A 7,116-nucleotide genomic window follows, 5' to 3' on the forward strand; every position below is an offset into this window, starting at 1 on the left:
CATCATATTTTTAGAGAGTAGTGTAGCGTGAGTTGGGCATACAGGTTGAGACGAGTACAACATTCCATCCCTAGATTGACGGGCAGTCCAAGCGTACTATTTAGATTTTGGAGGACATGTAGCGAGCATGTGTCATTGATTTTGGTGGTTAGTAGGATTATTTTCTACTGTTAGCAGAGTTCGCCTATAACAACAACTATCAATCGAGTATCCAGATGGATCCATATGAGGCCTTATATGGGAGGCGATGTCATTCTCTGGTTGTTTGGTTTAAACCTGGGGAGGCTAGGTTGATGGGCACTAATTTAGTTTGTGATGCATTGGAGAAGGTGAAGTTGATTTAGGAGCGGCTTCATACAGCACATTCCAGGTAGAAGAGCTATACTGATAGGAAGGCTCGTGATGTGGTATACATAATGGGTGAGAAGGTTCTACTCAGTTTCTCCCATGAAGGGTGCGATGAGGTTCGGGAAGAAGCAAAATTGAGCCCGTCGTATATTGGTATATTTGAGGTCTTGGAGAGGGTTGGTGAGGTGGCTTACATACTTGCCTTACCATCTAGTCTATCGGAAGTTCATCTAGTGTTCCAAAAGTATTATGAGGATCAGTCACATGTGTTAGATTTCAGCTTGGTGCAGTTGGATAAAGATTTGACTTATGATGACGAGCCAGTGGCCTTTTTGGATTGGCAGATTTGTAAGCTGAGGTCGAAGAATATTACTTCGGTAAAGGTTCGGTGGAGGGGTCAACTTGTCCAGGAAGCGACTTGGGAGACCGAGCATGATATGCGGAGCATATATCCTCACCTTTTCGGCACTTTAGATATAATTCTAGACTCATTCGAGGACGAACGTTTGTTCAAGAGGGGGAGAATGTAACCACCCGGTCAGTTATTTTGAATATTTTAGACCTGTTTTCCCTATTTTATGCTTTACACATGTGTTTTTGTCGTTATGTGACTTGCGGGGGTAGTTGGTTTGGTTTCGGGAAAGTTTTGGATTGAATTGGGACACTTAGTTCCAACGTTGGAAGCTTAAGTTGTGAAGGTTGACCGCAATTTGATTTTTGTGTAGATGATCCCAGAATGGTATTTTGATGGTTCCGATAGGTCGTATGGTATTTTGGACTTAGTCGTATGTTCGGATTTGGATTCGGGGGTTCCTAGGTTGTTTTTGCTAGAATTGGCGAAAGTTGGAAATTTGAAGATTTGGAAGGTTCATAGTTTTGACCAGGAATTGACTTTGTTGATATTGGGTTCGTATTGTTATTCCGGGAATTGGAATAGGTTTTTTATGTCATTTAAAACTTGTGTGCAAACGTTGAAGTCATTTCGAGTTGATAAGTCTGAGTGGGTCTGTGTGATGTTTTAGGACTTGTTGGTATACTTGGGTGGGGTCTTAAGGGGCTCAGGTGGGTTTCGGACCACCCGAAAGGTTGTTGAGCTTGCTTGACCACTAAGCCTACGGGCTATATTATGTTGAGTTCGAGTAATCACTCACTCGACTACTACAGCCTACGGGCTAATATTACTTCGAGTTCGAGCAATCACTCACTCGACCACTAAGACTACGGGCTATATTACTTCGAGTTCGAGCAATCACTCACTCGACCAATAAGCCTACGGGCTATATTACTTCGAGTTCTAGCAATCACTCACTCGACCAATAAGCCTACGAGCTATATTACTTCGAGTTCGAGCAATCACTCACTCGACCTCTAAGCCTACGGGCTATATTACTTCGAGTTCGAGCAATAACTCACTCGACCACTAAGCCTACGGGCTATATTTCTTCGAGTTCGTGCAATCACTCACTCGACCACTAAGCCTACGGGCTATATTACTTCAAGTTCAAGCAATCATTCACTCGACCTCTAAGCCTACGGGCTATATTACTTTGAGTTCGAGCAACCACTCACTCGACCATTAAGCCTACATGCTATATTACTTCGAGTTCGAACAACCACTTACTCGACCATTAAGCCTACGGGCTATATTGCTTCGAGTTTGAGCAATCACTCACTCAAATACTAAGCCTACGGGATACCTTATTTAGAGTTCGAGCAATCACTCACTCGACCAATAAAACCTAAGGGCTACCTTACTTCGAGTCCGAGCAAGCACTCACTCAGTTACAAAAACCACAAGGTTCGAATTCGATCAAATTGCCTAAAGCCTTATGAAAACCTTCATAAGGCATGAATGAAACAAAATCTTCACAAGGCAAGGAATAAAACAGAGGCAAGTCGGGAAAAGAAAAGATCTTTATATATATATATATATATATATATATATATATATATATATATATATATATATACAAGAGTGTTTACAACGTCCGAAAAGGACCCTACAAAAAACTAAAATGGAAACTAAGGGCTAAGTTACTTGGTTATCCGGGGGCGGTCTCTTCTCCATCGTTCTCCTCCCCGCTCTCGGACCCACTCTTTCTCCCATCATCATCATCGTCTTCATCATCGGAAGCCAAGTCTTCAGCATCGACTTCAAGCTCTTTAGCCCTTTTTATCTATTCGGTGAGATCGAAACCTCGAGCATGGATCTCCTCAAGAGTCTCCCTCCGAGATTGGCATTTAGCAAGTTCAGCAACCCAATGTGCTCGAGTTTTAGCGGCCTCGGCTGCCTCTCTTGCCTGTACCTGAGCAGCTTCAGCATCGGCCCGATAGACGGCCACGAATGTATCTGCATTAGCCTTTGCTTTTTCGGCGTCAGATTTGGCCTTTGCAAGTTCGAAGGCCAACCGAGCCTCGAGCTCCTCTATTTTTCTCGCTTGAACCAAGATCTTCTCCTTCATGCCTTGAAGTTGGTTTCCGACCGATAATAATTGGGCTCGAGCAGTTTCTTTTTCTGCGGCGAGAAGGTCCATACCATATTTCCATCCCAAGGCCTCCGCCCTTATCATATCGACCTCCTCACGAAGCTTCCCAATCACCTCAAGCTTCTACTGCAGCTGTGAGATTGAAATATTAGACACCGTTCCAGGATCGAGCCCATGGGTTTTTAAGATTATCATTACCTGCTCGGTTAGGTCGGTCTGGTCTTGATGAGCCTTGGCCAACTCAGCTCGGAGGTCCTTCCCTTTGCCCGAAGAGGAGTCTAAGGGCATTCCTCTCCTCCGTGACCCATCGGAGGTCGGCCTCATACCGACGCAGCTTAGCTCGAGATCGAGAACATGCTTCTCGATGAACCGCTGCAGCCTACGAAGAAAGAAGAAAAAAAGTTAGAAAAGAATAGCAAACATAAAAGTGGTATCAACGAAGGGAGTTAGAGCTTACCCAATTCAGAGCTTGTTGAACTTTACAGAAAAGGCCCGTCACATCACTAGGGCTAGAAACATCCTCGACACTAGTAAACAAATAACAGAAAAGGGGTCCTTCTCTTCATGAGACCGGTTTATCTTGAGGGCCCCCAAAACTTGGGCTTCCTGAATCGCCCATTCGGAAAAAGCAGGGAGAGTGGGTGAGTCTCCGATTACTATTTCCCCAAGCGACTGTCTTGGGGCATTCTCCACAGTTCGGAGAGCTTCCGGACTGGCCCCTTCAGATATACCCATCGTTTGTTGACTTCGGTGGGAATCATCCTCGATCTCTAATGATTAGGGGACTCAACCCGAATCTTTCTCTGATATCTCCTCAGTCTGAGGCGGAGCTTCATAAACCACTATCGATTCATATGCCTTTGGGGCATCGAAGGTTTTCTTCACTCAGGCCACCAGTACGGACCCGTCGTTTTCTTCTTCTTCTTCTTCTTTTTCTTCTTCTTCTTCTTCTTCTTCGTCTTCATCCCTTAGACGCAGAACTGATTCTTATATCAAAGGGATGATATTCTTCCTCGGCTTACGAGCCATCCTCGTCTTAGGTTGTGGATTCTCGGAAGTAGAGGCTCTTTTTCTCTTATGGTCCTTCGCCGGTTTCGGGACCGGGGCCAGCGTCTCTTCCTCACTAGACAGGGGCCTCAAAGCCGCATCTTTGCCCATGCCTACACACAAGAAAATTGGTTAAGTATATGGAAAACATTTCGTTTGAACTATCAAAGACATGAGAAAGAAGTTTACCATGATTTTTGGCCTCCCATCGGCTCTTTGACAAATCACGCCACGAGCGCTCGGCATATGTGGAGGTCGAAGCCAAGTCCCGTACCTAGATCTTAAGATTAGGAACTGCTCCGGACATCCAAGGAACTGCTACATCGCAAGAGGGGATATCTGTGAGAAAGAAACGAAGGGGCAAAACAATAAGAGATAAACGAAAGAATTACACTTACGCTTCATGTTCCATTCCTCGGGAAATGGCATCTTCTCGGCCGGAATTAGGTCCAAAGTCTTCACTCGAATGAACCTTCCTATCCAGCCTCGATCCTTGTCCTCGTCTATGCTCGAGAACAGCACCTTGGTAGCCCGGTGCTGGAGTTTTATTAACCCGCCTCGAAAGAGGTGGGGGCTGTACAATCGGATAAGGTGGTCGAGGGTGAAAGACATCCCCTCGATTTTGTTCACAAAGAAGCGAATCAGAATAACGATCCGCCAAAAAGAAAGATGGATTTGGTCTAGGGTTATTTGGTATTTACGGCAAAAATCGATGACAACAGGGTCGAGGGGGCCTAACGTGAAAGGGTAAGTATACACACTTAAAACCCCTTTCACATGAGTAGTAATATCTTCCTCGGGAGCCGGGATTACCACTTCTTTGATCTCCCAGTTGCAATCTTTCCTTATCTGTTCGAGATGCCCTCGGTTATCGAGAACATATACCTCGATATTGGCTCACATCGACTGAGAACCGACGAGCTTTTGTCGATCTTAAAATCGGAGGTAAGAACACACGCCCCGGGTACACACTCCTCAGGCCGTGGCTCCACCGGTGTTTTGTCGGTAGCAGGCTGTGAAGAAGGAGCTTTTTCTTTTTGAGGAACGACTTTATATGTTTTCGCCATTATGGATTTAAAGATTGAAAATAGAAGAGGATGACAGGTTTTTAAAGAGAGATTTTGCAGTAAAAATCACAGAAGAGAGATTTTGCAGTGAAAATCACAGATTTACAAATGAACTCAGAAGGTGCGAGAAAGAACTTGAAAAATTTGGAGATTGAAGATATAAAAGTGATAAATTGTAAAAAGAGGGGCTATTTATGGATTGAGCAATGGCGGTTCAATATCAGCGGTGGCCGACCACCGTTTGACACGCATTAAATACCTTGATAAACTGAACCGACGAGACAGCTATCACGTACGTTATGGTCGGGCTCGATGCAAATGTCAATGTGCATCTAATAGTACCATTGAAAAATCACATTGTTTCTCGCCACATCCTTCCCAAGAAACGAGGGGACTATCTATCTGTATACGGTCGAAACTGATTTCGGCCTTCGTACGACTAATCGAGATGAGAACATAATGGACCAAAGAAAGTCTTCATAATATCGAGATGGGATCCAAAGAAGGCACAAACGAATTTCGAGTTTCAGGACAGGTCAAATATCGAGCTCGAAGTCATTATCGAGCTCGAGTCCAAATCGAACTATGATGAGAAGCGATGAAATCGAGCTTAAGGGCCAGAGGCCAACCAATACCGGCCCAATACTGGGCCTCGATTCAATATCGAGCTCGAACCCACATCGAGCTCTAAACTTGAAAACCGACAAATACCAAGTCCGGTCAAGATCGAGCCAAAAGACGAGCCGTTATAACCGCACTAAGAGAGGGAATCTCGGCGAAAACTAGAAAAAATCTGATTTATCATGGGTTCTCCACTATGTATTTTTAATTATATCCAAAATAGGATCCCTCCACTATAAGATGGATGGCTATTATTCCTGTAGAGGGAGAGCTATCAAGTCATTCATACACTGTAACTAAAATTCTGTTGATACATTCCTATATTAGAAGATTATCCTTTTGAGCTTCATACATCATTTTATCTTGCTTGTTCATAAATCATCCTCTTTTCAATTTTGCTTATTTTTTTATCCTTTACGGTCAATATTTGATATTTCTACTTCTCTTTACGATTCATGTCAAGTTATACCATATACCCTTAGAACTACGTATAAATTCAACTCATCCGTTTTTCGGGTAAACAATTTGCAATACGTCTTTGATTGTATAAATATTTATGCAATCAATGCATACATTTTAAACTCGTTGTGCTAATTCCTGAAGTTATTTGATTCTCATGCCCCCTCTCCCTCCTACCAAGAAAAGAAAAGGAAGAAAAGAAATAAAGTGAGAAAAAGGAAAACCTTTATTTTCCTACTAATGTATCCTTGTCTTTCAACTTAATATAATTTTTTAGGGATATTAAGAATAATGCTTTTGGTAGTCTGAAAGTTGTAAAACATGTTGAAGAATTTTTTATATATACTTCTCCCACCCCACAAAGGTTTGATTCAGTATGGAGTTTACAGGGTTGATTAATATATCTTTTAAAAACATAAACTACATACTTAAAATATAAAAATACTATTAGCTTCAAACATGTGTTTTTAAAGGCGCGGGTGCGAGGCGAGATATTTTACCTGATACGGCGTTGGGTATAAGCCCTATGAATTTTTAATTTTTGGTATATTATAAAATAAATAATAAACTAAATATTAAAATAAGTTAAATTATAGAAATTTCAAAAAAATAAAATAAGTGGAATGTATATATAACTACTTCATCTTGAAATGCTAATCTGAATCAGCAATTAACTAAAGAACTAATCAAAGCTGCTTTATCAAATAAACTAATTAGACTGAAAAAAATGAGTAGATATTTATAAACTAACTTGAAATTAAAGAGGAAAATAACTTGAAAAGCAAAAAAAAAAAAAAAAAAAAAAAAAGGGCAAAGAAGGAACATATAATTAGAAGGCGTTGAACCATAAGAACTCATTAAGGATGATGCATTTTTCTTTTGTAATTTGCAAATTGATAAAGTTTTCCTTTACCCGGTAAAAGATTGAGAGAAAGAATAAAAATTAGGGCTATGAATAAAAAATCTTTTGACTTTTAAGTTTTTAATTTTTTAGAATGTAATAACAAGTTAATTTTTGTAATTTTTTGGTATTAAATTAAGGACTTGTATAGCAATTTTAATTCAAATTTGGAAAGATATTTTGGGCC

Source organism: Nicotiana tomentosiformis, chromosome 1, assembly GCF_000390325.3.
Source record: "Nicotiana tomentosiformis chromosome 1, ASM39032v3, whole genome shotgun sequence".
NCBI classification, from domain to species: domain Eukaryota; kingdom Viridiplantae; phylum Streptophyta; class Magnoliopsida; order Solanales; family Solanaceae; genus Nicotiana; species Nicotiana tomentosiformis.